We start from the raw sequence: 17,574 nt of genomic DNA, 5'->3' as shown, positions 1-17,574 counted from the left end.
ACATATAACTATTCTCTTAAAACTGTAAAATATGTATAACATCCGGAATCCGAAACGATATGCACCACCTGCTCCTGAAGGGCAAGTTCGTCTTCAGCTCCATACTCTCCAAACCGATACATTTTACCGCCAGCTGTGACTTTATTCATCTCCTTAAAACATAGAAAACTCTTTCAAAATTGCAACATCTTAAACAATCATATCAAGGGAGGGAAGCTCAGTCAACAGGTTCCGTTGAAGAGGCAGATCAGGCCAAATAAGGGGGTATTTATTATGGGATAGTGCCAACATCAAAACCGGAGGGGGAGGTAGAACAGAAAGATGAATTCCTTACCAATGACCATATAGAACACCTGGTGGGAGGATCCATTGGGAAGTTCACCACCCCTTCTTAAATCCAGCATTGCGCTGGACCAGAATTTAACCCCTCTCAAACCAACCATCAGGGGAAAGTGGGAAATCAAGCAATGAGGGAGGAACGTTAGCCCCTTTCCTTCTGAACATATAGGCTCTGCAGTCAGGGGCCCCTTCCCTATTTGGCTTGTGGTCCTCAAAAATTACAATTGACCGCTGTGTTAAACTTAGTGATGAATTCCTGTACTGATGTTGGTACTGGTGATGTATTCATGCAATGATGGTGATTATGGTGCAGTATTCGTGTACTGATGATGGTAGTTGTGATGCATGTATGTATTGATGATCAATCTGATGCTCTGTTTATATACTGATGGTGGTTCTGGTGATGCTTTCTTGTATTGATGATTCTTCTGGTGCTGTCTTCATGTACTGATGATGATTCTTGTGCTATATTCATTTACTTATTGTAGTTCTGATGATCTATTCATGTACTGATGATTGTTCTGGTGCTGTATTCATGTGCTGATGGTGGTTCTGGTGCTACCTTCATGATGGTGGTTCTGGTGCTGTATTTCTTCATAGGAGACAGTGATTTTTCTACTGTATATACTGCAATACTTTGGCACTGCAGAATATAATATAAACAATTAGATGACCATAAGTTTAAGTCCCCTAGGATGACTAAATAATAATAAATGAATACCATAAAAGCAAAACCCCCCAAAATAATGGTAGATTTATGTTTGTTCACCTCAGGTTTAAATTGCACTGCGGGGAGGGGTTCCATATAAATTTTCACCTCAGGCAGCTGAAAAGCTAGAATCGGTCCTGGCTATAACAATAGTAATTTGTTATATGAATTGCATAGATCTGGAGAGTCTCTGGACCAAATGATGCTGGCCTTAGCATTGTTGGACTCGACTCCTCTGCACTGTTATACCCACTGAGCTGCTTGCCAAGATGAAATGTGGGTCACTGTGGAGAGCTGCAGATGGCACTAGTAGCAAAAAGAACATGTGGACCCTACTACATAGAGCCCTCATTGTTAATTTTTTCTGCAGACTGTTTCAACAAAATAATGAAACAAGAACAGTTTAAAGGGAACCTGACAGGTCGCCCATGCCCTCCAATCCACCTGCATGTGTAAATTCATATACAAATCTCTTGCCTAACAAGCTCTTTCTATAGCATAACTCATTAACGTGTGTCAAAACTATGTTATTAATTTCCATTTTAGCATGATTTGCAAGAGCCTGCATCATCACCGTGTCTCTGCAAGTCTCGCACATGACTTTCTTTCATACACTTCTGTGTGCCTATGAAGCCGGGTATACGCTTCCTGGCTTCAGAGGCACACTGCACATGTCCGGAAGCAAATAAGAAGCCTGATGTCAGAAGAACAGAGCTTGCAGAGATGTCTTTTGGGGAGTCGGCAACAGATCTTCGGCTCATCCATGGGCATCAGGCTTCTTCTTTGCTTACGGACATGCGCAGTGCACCTCTGAAGCGGGGAAGCGTACACCCACGTACTGACGTGTAAGAAAGAAAGTTGCATGCATGCGCAAAATTTGCAGAGACACGACGATGATGCTGGCTCTTGCAAATTATATTATCACGCCCACAGGGACGTGATAACATGGTAAGTGGGACGATTTGTCTGTCGAAACAATTGCCCTCATCGACTAGTCCAAAACGTATTTGCATATTGAAAACAGAATTAAGAAAAACATTTTGACACACATGTTAATGAGGAAGGGTTTGTTTGGCAGGGTATTTATATATGAATGTACACATGCTGGTGGATTGTAGGACATGGGGGTCTTGTACGGTTCCCTTTAAATACCTCAACATGACTAATACAAGTGGTTTCTCCAAATTCTACAAAAAAAAGTCACTTTTAATTACTACAGATCAGCAGGATTGCTGAGTGTCAGATGCCCACTGATCCGATATCAATAACCTATCCGAGGGATCGGTCATCAATATTATTTGCTCAGAGAACTTTAAAAAAGTTGTGTGTACAGTACACTAAATTGGCACCAATAAATCTTTCACCTTGCTCTGTAAATGAACCAGCCATCATATAGTTCCAATCACAAAAGAAAAAGTTCTGTGCCTCGGAATATGGCAACACAATCAAATGTTTTGTTTTATTTTTTAAAAGCAGTAAAGCATAAAAACCCAACATTACGTGCTTTGCACCCAGAGTCTTACAGATTCCAGCCAGCTTTTTTTTATCCTGAAACATTTTCTTTGTAATTTTTTCTGACATCTTTGCAGAGGCTTTTTTTTTTTATTAATTTCATGTATAAAATAGTGGCAACTTCCAAGAGGAAACCGCCAGAAAAATGGCCCGGTCACTTCTTTTAGCCACTTCACGACTTTCAAAGCTTGAAGCGGTTAAAAGAAGTTACAAAAGAGACACATGTGCCCAGTTTTTTTCATGCTATTTATAGGTTTTTAGGCAGGTTCCAGTTGGATTCTCCTTGAAAAAGACGCTTTGTGCACATACTCTTAAATAGGTATTGTCATAATTATAGTGTCCCACAAAAAATGTAAAAAGTTATGGCTCTGACAGACATGAAAAAACTAAACCTAATAAAAATTGGCCATGGTGGGAAGGAGATGTGTGGCGCCCCTGCGGTTCAGTCGCCACAGAGGTACTGCATCTTACCCAGAGGTGTGGTATTTCACTCTCAGGTAAGGATAGAGTGCTGCCCGGGACCCTAACACCTGCATCCAACATTACACTACTCCAGACCGGTAGGAGGGGCAAGATGGGCTGCTCCTCTGCTGAGCCCTGTCCCTGGCTGGAGTGGGGGGAACCAAAGTAGGGGGAACCATGTAGTGGGTGTGGGTGGAGAAAGTAGTTCAGGGGAGCTCAGTAAGAAGCGATATAAAAGAGAGGGTGGAACATTCTAGAGAGAGTCTGAGGAGATTGAGTCAGAGGAAGAGTTGGGAGCAGGAGCTCTGCAGGAGATCTGCACAGGGAAGCGCGGGCTTGAGTGAGAGAGGCCCAGGAGAAGGAGAGGAGGAAGGAACGGGAGCAGAGGGAAGGCTCCAGGAGTGAAGAAGGGATCCCAGGGTTACAGGCAGTGCTGGAGGCCACCCATATGCCCGAATCTACCAGGCGGTGGAGGGATTGAGCCGCAGAAGGGGAACGGCCCCTAACTAGTGAGAATTACAACGTTCAACTAGAAACAGGAGGCTTCTACTCTTTCAGGGAGTAGTTTCCGCATCCGCACTCAAGTCGCCAAAAAAGGTAACCACATAGGATCCAGGGAACTCCAGGTTGCCCAGAAAGATCCGAGGATACCAGCTTGGGACTCTGTTTGCGAGGCGCACGGCAGGAAGGGTGAGAGCCAGCGCATGAAGACGGCTGAGAAAGACATCTAGAACGGGGTCCTGTCAGGCACTCTGGAATTACCTGAGGGATTGCTGAACCCTTGCCCTGTGAACGCAGCACGACGTGGGAGGTTATAAGCTGGCAGTTGTAACCATGAGCAAACAGAGAACTGTGAGTAAACCCTGAAGAATGCACCCCACTGTCTCTTTGAATAATTGCTGCTCCATCATCCCCTGCACCACACTGCACAACCACAGTTACTTCATCATCTACCATCACCACACCGCCCTGGAGCTTAGCTCTACCTGTGGAGAGCTGAACCAACTCTGCTGCATTAACATCAGCTCCAGAGGACCTGCTCCGCAGCAGCGGCTCCATATAGCCGCATACCACAGGTGGCGTCACGAACTTTATATAAAAATTATAAATCCCCTGTAAATATCCCCTTTTATTGACCGCCCTGGGTCATGGACCGGGTCACCGCCACTGTGACATCTCCCCTAGCAACGACTGGCCCTGCACCGAGTACCCCACGGCCCAGGGGGCGAGTCAGATGCTACATATAATTATTTTATACATACATACTATATGCAATACAATAAAATACAGAAATAAAATGTAGGTGCATGCAGACAGCATGACTACTTAGAGGTTTACGGACATCAAATTAAGTGTGGGGTTACCTATGATACATATTTTTCCCAATCAGTAAGAGGACACTAACAAATATACAAAAAATATACAAATATTCAGATATAAAGTATCTACTCACTCGCTTCAAATTTAAACTTGCGTCATGGTAGAACATAGAGTCATGTGGCCCCATAGCAGAAGACCTAAATGCCTCCTCTCTGCCCTTCTTTAAAAAAATAATATTTGTCAGAGTAGGCAAGGTCATGGCGCCTAGGCAAAATCACAAAAGAGTATACCTCCCACCTTTTATGATGGTTGGCTATTATTCTCACTTTAACAGATGAAAATGAAAAACTGAGATGCAAAAATGTAAATGTTTCATTTAGTTGCATAATAATTCTTTACGCAAATAGTTGCCTAATAATTCTGCACACATAGATATACATAGAAAGACGAATTTCACTTTTACTTATACACAGAATACAGCATGATGCACCCATAGTGAATTTCCCCACACAAGTACACTATGATGACCCCAGAGTGACCCCAGGAAAGTTTGAGGCCGAAACAATACAATATGATGTCTCCACAGCCCCTATATACACAGTATGATGGCCCCACAGTGCCCCTATATACAATATGATGGCACCCACAGCACCAAATACAGTATGATGGCTCTCACAGCTACCTATATACGGTATGCTGGCGCCTATTGCTTCCCTATAAAAATTATAATATCCCCACAGCTCCCTATTTGCAGTATGTTGGGCCTACTGCTCCCTATAGACAATATGATGGCCCCCATTGCTCCCCTATAAAAAATTATGATGACCCCCACAGCTCCCTATTTACAGCATAGTGGCCCCACAGCCCCCTATACATAGTATTATGGCCCCCATTTCTCCCCTAGAGAAAGTGTGATGTCTCCCACAGCTATCTATATACAGTATGATGCCCCAGAGCTCCATAAACACTTTTTAATGACCCCCATGGCAATCTACATATAGTATGATGACCCCCACAGCTCCCTATTTACAGTGTGATGGCCCCACAGTCCCCTTATTACAAGATAGTGAAAACACAGCCCCCTATACACAATATTGTCCACTCCCACAGCTCCCTATATACAGTATAATGTCCACATAGCCACCCTATATACAATATGATGGTGCAATCAGCCCCTATATACAGTATGTTGATACCATAGACCTCTATATACAGTATGATGGCCCCATAGCTCTCTATACACAGTAAGATTCTCCACAGCCCCCTTTACACAGTATGATCTCCCACAGCTCCCTACATACAGTATAATGTCCACATAGCCACCCTATATACAATATGATGGTGCCATCAGCCCCTATATACAGTATGTTGATCCCATAGTCTCCTATATACAGTATGATGGCCCCATAGATCTCTATACACAGTAAGATCCTCCACAGCCCCCTTTTACACAGTTTGATCCCCCACAGTGCCCTACATATAGTATGTCCACATAGCCACCCTATATATGTAGCACCCCGAGGGCTCGGCTGCTACAGGGGTATTGCACCTCAAACCAGAGGTGTGATATTCCACTCCCGGGTAAGGATGGAGCGTGGACCAGGACTCAGTAAGCTGCATGCACCACACACACCCCATTTCCGAGGGACAGCTCAACGGTGCTCCCACTAGACAGAAGTGCAGGCACGACAGCATCTGTCCCTGGCTGGAGTGGGGAGGGGAAGGAAAACCCAGTGGTGTAGGAGCAGATAGGGGTGGGTCTCTGGGCATGGGTAGGAGCCCATTGGTTGCTAGTCACCTGGGCTCACACGGAGAGGGAGGTATATAAGGTGGGCACCATCTTAGTTCTGAGAGTAGAAGAAGACAGGACAGTCAGAGGAGAGGTGTGAGAGAAGGAGTTCAGCCAGAGAGGGCTGACAGGGAGCTGTGGCTCAGTCTGGGCCCAGCTCCACGAGACAAGCCTGGATTGGAGGCCAGAAACAGCAGAGAGAACAGGAACAGAAGAGAAAGGAAACAAGGAACAGAACATTAAGAGAGGCCCAGAGACAGGAGAGAAGAAGGAACCCCATAGGCCCAGGAGATTGCGGGTGACGGGTTGGCAGAACAGGGTACTGGATCCCAAATTGGTAGAGGCGACTAATCCTCAGCCAAAGACCGGCGGTCGTGACTATATCTCGGTGCGACCCCTCACTACACCTACCAGGAAGGCACACCACATAAGGTCAGGGACGCAGAAATCAGCATACCAAGAGAAGGCCCGAGGCAGCCGGACAAACGTAGAGTCACTGGTGGGGCACAGCCAGAGAAGGGAAGAGAAGGGAGCCCTGTGCCACGCTCTGAAATTGCCTGGGAGTTGGTCGAGCCCCTTGCCTGGTGGACGCAGCACGGCTTGGGCAGTCGCCGCCGGTGCCGAGGTGACTAGGACCAGTAAAGAACTGTGAGTAAAGCATTGGAAACTGCAACCACACGTCTCTGTGCTTCTTCGCCGCACCAGCACCACCAGTGCTGGGACGCTCGTGCACCATCACTCCCATCATCCGCACTAACTGCCCTGAGGCTATACTTCTCCCGTGGGGAGTCATCCCATACTTGGCTGCGCATACAACATCAGCCTCAGTGGGCTGCATCGCAGCGGCGGTCCCCACTGACCGCAATCCACGGGTGGCGTAGTCGGACAATTATAATACTACTAAGTCTGCCACTGGTTTGACCACCCTGGGCATGGACCGGGTCATTGCCACGGAGACTACAAACCCCAGCGATCAGGCTCCGGGTATTCCCCGCATACACGTGCACGCACAACACAGGCCCAGGGGGCGAGTCAACTTTGGCGTAGTCGGCAGGATTCAAACCAGCCCGCTACCACCGGGTACTGTGCGCCTTCAGAGACTGAGATACTTACTGTGGTGAAATTTTCCCGCCAGCCGGAGTCGTTTCCCGCCATCGAACGCCATCTTGGGTCGTTTCCCGCCATCTTCATCCGTTTTTCCCGCCCCGGCAGAGCGGACGCCATTATGTGTGCACCAAAAGACAGCAGGAAGCCGCCTCCCATCGTGGGCCAGGTCCCAGAGTGGCGCCAGAGAAGGGGCCCGCCCCCAGCAACCATGAGTGCAGCAGTGGAGATGTCCATCAATGTGGGGGGGCTGCCCCTAAAGGTGATTGTCAGCAGATGCCCCCAAGACCACCCCCCATGGGGGCGGATAGGAAAGAAAACTGTGGGGCCGGGTGCGGCCTGGATCAGTCTGGACATACCGCACCCGGAGATGGAAGGGGCAGCGAACCCCACCAGCACCCTGGCCCGCAGCCTGCTGCAAGCTGAACCACCCTGCAGCTTAACGGAGTTGCTGGCACAGCTGTCCAGAGACCCGGAGTGTGCGCGAGCTGCGCTGGAGGATCTAAATCAGAGGATGGTCCGGGCGCAGCGAGACCTGTTTGCCGGGTGGAAGGAGGAGTTGGCCCAGCAGCACGTAACCGGCCAGCAGGAGACACCGCGAGGACCGAGCAGCGCGCCTGCCTCTGAGGGCGGTGAAGGTGGACCGGCGGCGGCGGACGACGCCGTGGAGGAGGCCACGGAGACCGAGGCAGGTAACGGGGACGTCATCACCCCAAGCCCTGAGACCACCAGCCTTCCCCCACTCTCCGCTGCGGGACCCGAAGCCCCGGGGACCGTGCCTGGTACGACGCCTCCACCGCCGCCAGCTAGGCCTCAGGCTGCAGGCGTCGCTGTCACGCCCCGCCCCGCGCTGTGCCCTCTGAACCCGGGCGCCGTAAAGCAGGAGACGTCACAAGCCGGGACGCAAGGCCTAGTACACCCGGGCGCCGCTGCCTCACCAGTGCCCCCTGCTTTGGCGGTGCCACCCCCGGACACGTCCAGCAGACGACCACCGGCCTGGTCGCAAGGCCGAGTGCCCCCGGGCGCTGCTCCTCACCCGGGGCCCCGTGACATACCACCCCTGGGCGCGGATCTCTTCGTCCAACATACGGGCCCAGATGGAATGCCCCTGGTGTGGCCGGCCGAGCTGGCCAGCGGCCCCTCAAGGAGAGTTCCACCCCCGCGTGAGCCTCTGATACCGGCTCCGGAGCCTGTAGAAGTCGCCCAGCCCGCGCTGCAGGACGCCCAGTGCGAATGGGACCCCACTGACAAAGATCTAATGGAGTTCCCCCAAGAAACCCGGGCGGACGCAGCCCGTCGCCTGGATTCCTGCCGTCAGCAGCTGGCCACCTTTGAAAGAGAGCGGCGGCAGAGACGCATCAGGGTGGAGCGACTCCAAGCCCGGAGCGCGGAACAGAAGAGGAAGGCCCGTCAGGACTCCCAAGCCATCCGCGGTCCCCGAGCCACCGGGACCGTAGTAAAGTTCCAGCTGGAGCACGGCTGGGGCTTCATTAGAGACCCGGAGGCCGCAACCGACGTCTTCGTGACCAGAAGAGACGTTGAGAGCCACCTGCCAGAGGGACATCACGGACGTGACCTGTACCCTGGTGACGTGGTCACCTACACCCGGCACAAGGGCGCTAAAGGACTGTACGCCCTCCATGTCCACCGCTTAACCGAGGAGGAACGGCGGTACCGCCCAGACACTGAGTACCCTGAGGGTCCAGACGGACCTGAAGACTACCCAGAAGACCAAGGAGGACACCGTTATTGAATAAACGGTAAAATGGGCTGTATATAGTTACCCGTCAGGGTACAAGAACTGTTGTGAAACTGTTGACTGTGTGAACGTTACCTCCCCTACATCCCCTACCAGGCTGAGGACTGTGAGCAGCCACTCCCCCTTTCTAACCGGCCGAGGACTGGGAACGGCCAATTCACTGTAAATAGTTGCGCTTCCTAAAGCGCCCCCTACTGGTTTTATAAAAAGACTGTAACGTCTACCTCGGGACAGAGAGTCCCTCACGTTTAAAAGTTTGCTGAAGTTTTTGCACTTAAAAGAAGAGTGAACACCTGGTCGCGAGTTGCACAGCGGCCAGAACTCAAGAATGTGTTTGTGGAAGAATGTTTTGCTTGACAATGTTTTTACTGAAAAAGTTTGATATGCTGCTAAAATAGTGATGCCAAAGTTTTATATAGTGTTTTATAAAAGAGTTCCGGTGGCATTAGCAAGATGTTTTATAATGTTTTATACCAGTAACGTTAAAAAGAGAAGAGTACCTCCCATAAAGGGATGAGTAAATAGTTAATGTCTTATATGCGAATGCATTCTAAAAATTTTGCATGTTTAAATTGTTTTTATTCTTTCCAGCCCGAGGACGTGCTGTGATTTACCAGGGGGGAATGTAGCACCCCGAGGGCTCGGCTGCTACAGGGGTATTGCACCTCAAACCAGAGGTGTGATATTCCACTCCCGGGTATGGATGGAGCGTGGACCAGGACTCAGTAAGCTGCATGCACCACACACACCCCATTTCCGAGGGACAGCTCAACGGTGCTCCCACTAGACAGAAGTGCAGGCACGACAGCATCTGTCCCTGGCTGGAGTGGGGAGGGGAAGGAAAACCCAGTGGTGTAGGAGCAGATAGGGGTGGGTCTCTGGGCATAGGTAGGAGCCCATTGGTTGCTAGTCACCTGGGCTCACACGGAGAGGGAGGTATATAAGGTGGGTACCATCTTAGTTCTGAGAGTAGAAGAAGACAGGACAGTCAGAGGAGAGGTGTGAGAGAAGGAGTTCAGCCAGAGAGGGCTGACAGGGAGCTGTGGCTCAGTCTGGGCCCAGCTCCACGAGACAGGCCTGGAGTGGAGGCCAGAAACAGCAGAGAGAACAGGAACAGAAGAGAAAGGAAACAAGGAACAGAACATTAAGAGAGGCCCAGAGACACGAGAGAAGAAGGAACCCCATAGGCCCAGGAGATTGCGGGTGACGGGTTGGCAGAACAGGGTACCGGATCCCAAATTGGTAGAGGCGACTAATCCTCAGCCAAAGACCGGCGGTCGTGACTATATCTCGGTGTGACCCCTCACTACACCTACCAGGAAGGCACACCACATAGGGTCAGGGACGCAGAAATCAGCATACCAAGAGAAGGCCCGAGGCAGCCGGACAAACGTAGAGTCACTGGTGGGGCACGGCCAGAGAAGGGAAGAGAAGGGAGCCCTGTGCCATGCTCTGGAATTGCCTGGGAGTTGGTCGAACCCCTTGCCTGGTGGACGCAGCACGGCTTGGGCAGTCGCCGCCGGTGCCGAGGTGACTAGAACCAGTAAAGAACTGTGAGTAAAGCATTGGAAACTGCAACCACACGTCTCTGTGCTTCTTCGCCGCACCAGCACCACCAGTGCTGGGACGCTCGTGCACCATCACTCCCATCATCCGCACTAACTGCCCTGAGGCTATACTTCTCCCGTGGGGAGTCATCCCATACTTGGCTGCGCATACAACATCAGCCTCAGTGGGCTGCATCGCAGCGGCGGTCCCCACTGACCGCAATCCACGGGTGGCGTAGTCGGACAATTATAATACTACTAAGTCTGCCACTGGTTTGACCACCCTGGGCACGGACCGGGTCATCGCCACGGAGACTACAACCCCCAGCGATCCGGCTCCGGGTATTCCCCGCATACATGTGCACGCACAACACAGGCCCAGGGGGCGAGTCATATACAATATGATGGTACCATCAGCCCCTATATACAGTATGTTGATCCCATAGTCCCTTATATACGGTATGATGTCTCTATAGCTCCCTATATACAGTATGATGGCTCATCTACAGTGGGGAAAATAAGTATTTCATACACTGCCAATTTTGCAAGTTAAAATCTAAAAATAAAAACCAGAAAATCACATTGTATGATTTTTAAATAATAAAATTGCATTTTATTGCATGAAATAAGCATTTGATCACCTACCAACCAGCAAGAATTCTGGCTGTCACAAACCTGTTCGTTTTTCTTTAAAGGGAACCTGTCATGTCCTGTGTAGCATCTAAACTGCCCACATTGCATTGTTAGTGATGCAATGTGTATCATTAACACGCTTTTTTCATTAAAATCGGCGCTAATATAATGTGTATAAACCACTTTATATGCTTATATCATACCTGCTCGTTTAGTCATAGGGGTGTGATTCATCGCATTTAGTCAGGGTTGGTGCTGCCCATGCATTTGAATTTTGCTCCCGGCCTACGCTGACATAAGTATGCTGCGCTTGCGCAGTATGTCATGGCCAGCCACGCGTGTATCTCTGGGAGCCGCGCATGCGCTGTGACGAGCGGCGATTAGGTCAGGAAAGAAGTTTGTGGTGCAGATGTACAGTGTGTAGCTCCCAAAGGATTATCTAGACTGGATCCAACTAAAGGAAAAAACTGAAGAGAAGGGCCCACTGTTCAGTTACGTATAAATATTACATCACATTAATTCACATATTACCTGAGCTTCTAGATAATAAACTGGTAGGTTGGTAAATGAATGATGAGATGCTGTCTTTGTACATAGAGAATAAAGTGTATTGTGCCATGTACTGCTCATATAGGAGGTTGGGGGCCCACCAGGGAATATACCTGTTCACCCGTTGGCCAGTCTGAGCCTGTTTAGAACTCTAAAGATTTTAAGTCTTTGAATGTTACCAAGAAGGTTACGTCTCACTGACAACAAGCAGTTAGCTTGAAAAAGACGAGGATTTTAAAGTGTATTAGAACGTCACAAAACTTTTCATTATATAGCGATTAAGCTTTTTTAAGAAAAATTCTGGGAAAATACATACAAGATAATGAAGCAGGTTTCCTACTCCCCTGTATTGTACGCTGTAAATCACACAATGCCATATTGCAATAACTTTTGCAAAATCACAAATACATGACTTGCTGCACCTACGAAACTCAGTTCGACTCCATTTAATGACTGCAGCATGAAGTTCATGGCTGTTGTGCAATGCTAGGGAGCATATAGCAATCCCTGTTATAGGATGACACAACAGGAGAACGTCTACATTTATCTACAGTATAATATACCAGTGCAAAAAAAACTGGCACCGTCTGTGCATCTGCCAGTGTGTCTGTGCTCCTGCCCTCTCAGGGAGGACTCCGGAGGGAAAGGGAGGGAGTTAGAGGGAGACTGAGGAAAAAGGGAGGGAGAGAATAAGAGAGTGAGAGAAGGAGAGAGAGGAGGAGCGTATACTGATGCAGTCAGCTTGCAGTATCCTGATACACACACATATATATATCCACAGCATTGAGCTTGCACCCTCCCTCCTTGCTGCAGATTTCTGTATGTGATGTGAAGAGAGCGACAGAAGTACCCGCTGCTGTGGCATTGGCACCTGTCTTTTTTAATTCAGGTAGGGTTTATTTTGCATCACTAGATAAGGCTGCCATTTAATCATTTATTTATTGCCGACTTAGATTTTTTTTTATATATTACTATTAGTGATGTGCACATATCGTTGCGGGACACCCAATTTGTTAGAAGAATTTGTCTTGAAATTGTGTCTTACAGTATCATATATATTCAAATGTAAAGGTTTGCATCCAAATCTAAATGACCGGAGGTGTACAGGAATGCATGTCTTGGCAAAATACCTAGAAGCAAGAAGGCACAGACTGCTGAGTCTATGTATTAGCCTTAGTAGATGTATTAGCAATAGTCTAAGGTTCTTCAGTATGGCCTTAAGAACTGCGACTGCGAGGCAGGACGGTCCAGATATGATGCTGGTGGTGCTGCATGGAAGTCTAAACTCACAACTAGTGTTTGAGTGACTTCATAGCATGACAGCAGTCTGACAATGAGGTCCAGAAAATCTGCAAAAAATTGCATACACCCAAGTGAGCCAAGTTATTGATTACTTGTTCAGAGGCCGTTTTCAAAGTGGAAATACTCTATAATAAAGTATTAGAATAAATCTGTGAGAAACTGGCAATATCATCTGCAGATTTCTGGAATTAGTAGGGTAAGAAGTCTGTACATTAAGAATGTACAATAAACAATTGACTTATAGGTAAAAAACAATATAGATTAAAGCATCTATATGAACTATGTATTGAGTAGGCCCAAAGTTTGGATGAAACTGAGTGGATCAGTGTTGAAAAATAAGACAGCACAAGAAGAAGTTGAAGACAAACTTATATAGAAGAGATATAGAAAAAAAGGAGTAAGTAATATAGCTGGTAGTATACAGAAGTCACGGCCTGACTTTTGACCCCATAAACACGTCTAAAGGATGCTCCATTTAGGCTACAATGGTGAGGATAGTTTATGGCCAGATTTCTCTAAATGCATGGATTGCCTTCCTCTGACCACAGCGTCAAAATGCCAACAAGAGCTGTTGCCGGTATCTTTGTTCTTATGATACACATAACGTTTAGTAAATTTGGTAAAAGATATGGTGAATGACATTCATTCCATGGTTCTTAAATACTCTTGTATTATTCATTTCTAAAGTGAAGGCCTAAAGTCTTACTTGAATGTTAGCAACTGTTCTATAAATTGGCAAAACTTCTGTGCACTTTTTAGATCCAAATAGTTGGAAAGTCAATTCTCAGCTACATCGGGATTCTAAAATAATAGATAGGTACCAGGAAGGGAAAACTCATGAAGAAGGGAAATTGAGAAGTTTAATTCAATTCAATTATTTACTGTCTTGTTTTTGTAGCTTGTAAAACCCAACCATCTTCTTATCATAAAAAGTAACTTTTTTTTCTAATTATCTCTTTTCCAATAGACCATTACCTAAAAGACTCCATGCACAGCTGGTTTCCTTAAAGAGAGACAGTTTCCCAGCCCCACAAGACTATAGCAATTACCTTGCAACTTACTTTACATTATATGAAAGAGTAAAGGCTTCCTACAAGTAATGCATCCTTATAAGTAAGAGTAATGCATTCCTTACTAAAAGAGATAAGCCCTAATTCAGATGAGAAGTGGCATGTAGAATAAAAAAAGGACAGAAATAGTCACTACATTGGGTTAAAAAAGATAGAAAAATAATAATATACAATGGATAAAAAAATGCTGAAGATGGGTGTTCTCTTAAAAGGGTTGTGCAAGAACAGGCACAACACTATTGAAAAGCGTAAATAATGTATGGATGTAGGTAGCCGGTGTTTGGATTCCTCTGGCTTCAGGGTGCCAAACTTTCACAGGGTAAAAATGTGAATTCAATAATATGTGGCAATTGCTTAGATGCAAAACTGGTGGGTTCCAAAAGACCAGAAGTGTTCAACAGCCAGTAATAAAGTACAATTTAATATATTAAACTTCCATAAACAACGCGTTTTGGGGATTTATTTCCCTGTAACAAGTTTGTAATTTTACAGCAACTATCCCTCTTTCTGTAAAGGTAAGAAATGTGTTCAAATCCCCAAAATGGGTTGTTTTCTGGAAGTTCAATAAATGAGATTTTATTTTACTATTGGATGCTGTGCACCTGGGGTGTTTTGGAACCCACCAATTTGTTATTTAACCAGTTGCAATATATTACTGGATTCACAAGCCTTACTTCAAGTGCACAAACTGCTAACTGAGCTCTGGACACCTCCAAGCGTTGCTTTTTAATAGATATGCATTTATAGAAAAATGTCTCCTCTCTGCTTTTAATGTGATGTATACTTTTTTGTTATTTTTTTTTTTACAATGGTTGTATTATTTAAATATATCATTTTTTTAAGGGATGTTTCATTATGACTCTTTAGTAGGTAAAAAAAATCATCAATAGAAATAAGTAGAAATACCCTAAACTGCTCCATCGCAGCCTCTGATACACAATATACATCACAATGTCCATTTGGCAATGTATCATAAAAGCTTAGAAAGCAAAAGATGTAGCTTGTAAAATACATGCACTTTGTGTGTTAGTTGATACATCTGCCACAATAATAGCTAGTAGTTTTCTACTATAATTAGATCAAATCCCCATATTTCATTTTTTTTTAATTGAAAGTAATTTTCAAGGAACTAAACGCTTCCCAAATGTACGTTTCATCTGAGCACAACACATTCATTCATTTCATTTGTTCTTTTGGCCCTTGATGGTTTTTGACCCATCTGTTGCGGCATACCCTAAGTATAAGTAGCCTGGGGTGATGGACGCTGTATTAGAAGCAGCTTAGGAAGTGGACAAATACTCAGTGTGGCTGGCAACTGAACAAGTCCTGTACCAGACCACACACAACTGTATGGACCTTATGTTACTACTGATCCATATATAGTCTATGCCTCCCCAGGTGTAGAATAACAGAAAATATAATAATGTAATAAACTTATAGTCACCAACTAAATGCTGCAGTGTCATATAATATTATAACATGTAGACTACATATATAGGCAGAGACAAAGAAGGTATATGGTTTTAATCATGGCAAGAAATGGGGTCAATGAGGTGCAATAGTGTTTGCTATAAAACAGAGTGACTCACAAGACTTCTATATTTCTTCCTATTGACTAGTAATTTAGCTAGCTGCAAACGTGGCTTCTATTGAAAATCAGACAAATGAAACTCCAATCCACAGTAGTAGCAGCAGAATGTTAAAAAGTAATGAACCATGCTTTGTAATTTTAGGTTCTTCATTTTAAGTGCCCGAGTCACAAGTAAAAAACGCATTTTAAAATCTGAAAGTGCAGTTTTTTTTTTTCATGAGTAAGAAGAAAAAGAAAGAAATCAGAGAAGCAGTATGAAATGTTCAATTTAATTAAAGAGCAAACTAAGTTCATTTTGCTGGCAACAATCACAAGGCTATAACAGTAGAAATATGTAGTGTAAGACCTATTGGCTTCACCAATTATGCAACAGAGTTGATTTCTACATATGAATTTAAGGGAACATGTCATTATCACATATGGAAGTAGTGGTATGGTTATATAGGCACCTGCCCTCTAATGAATATCATACCTCATCCTATGTGCCAATGGTTAGAATTTAGCATAAAACCCATATGCAAATCAGGAGGAAAGTGCACTGGGGAGTGTCAAGAAATCCCACTCCCCCCAAAAAAACTGTTAAAGTGCACAAGACACGCCCCAGCACACTTCCAGCCTGATTTTCATATGGCTTCTATTTTTGATTTCTCATCTCTGGCACATCGAATTTGTGCAAAAAAGGTGTCATTGTTATAAGGCCAATATAACCATACCACTGTTTCCATAAGTAAAAACGTGCAAATAGGTTACATGTTAGGTCTTATTCAGCTAGTGATAAATATGACAATGGTGCCATGTATGGTGACATCTTTTTTTTCCTGTTAAGCTCTGCATAATGTCTTTATAAATCTTTGCACAATTGACAAAAAAAATATTCTATTTGATAAAATTATTTAAAAAAATCTCTGTAATGTAAATTTTTCCCCAAATCTCTTTTTTTTTCTTAAAATTGAGTGTTTTGGGGAGAGCATGTCATAAATATTGCAATCTACATAGCTGATTCTAGAATGGAGCAAGATGTGTTAGATTTTCCATATAGAAACCATATAACTGCCACATGTGTTAATGTGAGACAGGTACAATGGTAGACCCTAAGTGAAAGAAAGCATTTCATAAGGTGGGTCAAAGCCCAAATTTTCCATCTGATTTGTGTTTTTTGATGAGTATGTATTAAAGAAAAAAAACAGATTCAAGTTATAAAAAAAAACAACAATTGCTTGTTCTGCACATATATTGATCAGCCTGTTGTCTGCAAGTGCAACAAAAAATCAATAGTTCAACAATAGCCACTGAAACAGTGGATGAACACTTCCTGCCGATTGACAATAGTATAGTCTCTGACGTAAAACATCTTCTATTTTCAAGTATAGTCTAAATAACTTAAAGTGCTAATGTTTATGGGCCATATAATAGCACATCACCCTGGCACTTGCTGGATCCACAACATATCTATGTCAGGTGTCCAACGATTCAGGATCTAGAGCCCTTGCTATTCCAAAGATATCATAGTCACCGATTTCTATAGTAAAAAATATCTTACTAAATTCTCTAAAAAGAATTCCTAAAAGTATCCTATGTGCACCTATGATATACTTATTGTTTGCACTGAAAAAGAAACTTCCAGAATCATGTATTTTATCATCTCCACGAATATCCAAAGCACATCTCTCATCTCACGTGTTGCCAAATGACTGCACAATGGACAGATTTTAATTTTTATTAAGAAATATTACCCACAAATTCATCATTAAAGCTTTTTCCTAAACTTGATCCAATATCATTGATGTATGACATATTTGACTGTATCTTAAATATTTAATAAATTTCAGTCATTGGTCATAAACCCTAAGTGCAGAATAAAGGCACTCACTTTGCTTTATTTTAATCA

The 17,574-nt window shown here is 45.1% G+C and overlaps 1 protein-coding gene across 1 annotated transcript in view; it reads left to right on the top strand.

Moving 5' to 3' along the window:
• The first annotated feature begins 12,410 nt into the window (after positions 1-12,410).
• CNTN2 (contactin 2) overlaps positions 12,411-17,574 on the top strand; it is a 50,476-nt gene continuing 45,312 nt past the window's right edge. Inside the window, exon 1 of the mRNA XM_073666993.1 lies at positions 12,411-12,612. The gene's annotated coding sequence lies outside the window, so the exon portion shown is untranslated. The remainder of the gene's footprint in view (positions 12,613-17,574) is intronic.

This window comes from Phyllobates terribilis, unplaced genomic scaffold (genome assembly GCF_046119375.1).
Source record: "Phyllobates terribilis strain yellow unplaced genomic scaffold, ASM4611937v1 Scaffold_2__4_contigs__length_985480577, whole genome shotgun sequence".
NCBI classification, from domain to species: Eukaryota; Metazoa; Chordata; class Amphibia; order Anura; family Dendrobatidae; genus Phyllobates; species Phyllobates terribilis.
Note: the sequence above shows the minus strand (reverse complement) of the source record. Positions and strands in the feature narration are given on the sequence as shown.